Source organism: Egretta garzetta, unplaced genomic scaffold, assembly GCF_000687185.1.
Source record: "Egretta garzetta isolate BGI_Z169 unplaced genomic scaffold, ASM68718v1 scaffold41, whole genome shotgun sequence".
Taxonomy (NCBI): Eukaryota; Metazoa; Chordata; class Aves; order Pelecaniformes; family Ardeidae; genus Egretta; species Egretta garzetta.
Genome location: NW_009258755.1, coordinates 3,501,262 through 3,502,013, shown reverse-complemented (window position 1 = coordinate 3,502,013; position 752 = coordinate 3,501,262).

The following is a 752-nucleotide window of genomic DNA, read 5'->3' as shown; positions in this document are numbered from 1 at the left end:
CAGCGTACTCGTGCAGTGGTTTTCAATGGCTGCAGCGTCAGCTTGGCTGCAGGTTTTACTGGCAAAAATAAGCAAGCAAAAACCCCAACTGGTTTAGAGCTGAAGATCCTTCCCTGCTCCTGTGAAGTGTGCCTGACGAAGGATTTTTGTAAATGCTTTCACCTTTACTGTTTATACCGTGGGCTAAATTCTGCCTCTAGCTATGAACCTCTGCTGGTCACTGATTGCATAGTGCAGAGTAAGTCAGGGCTGCAGACTGCTGGGCTCGGGTACTGACTGTGCTGCTGTATTGCTTTCTGTGCCTGGGCAGTCCTGCTGCTGGCCTGTAAAACACTTTGTGTTATTTTCTTCTTTATCACAACAAAGTGATGTTTGAAAGCATTTGGAAGGAAAGAGGCAGCATTGGGTTGGAAATTCCCTTTAACAATAAATAAAGTTCAGAGAATAGGACATCAGTGTTTCTGGAGATGCAAGTCTTACTCTGCTTATGAACTAGCTGGTAAGAATCAAGCCCATTAATGATAGGAATTTTTGTAATTATTTTAAGAGCAGATACCTCGCTTCTGCCATTTTCAGTCACATATGCCTGATTTATCCTTTATAAAACAGCTGAGTAAAGTGTATTATTTAAGTGGGAGACTGTAAACACACGTATTTCAATTGAAGAGAGGGAAATTTGGGGGCATGCAATCTGTCATGAAACATAATTTATAGCAGGGCTGTTATGAAGGTTTTCTTGATTCCTGCTTGGT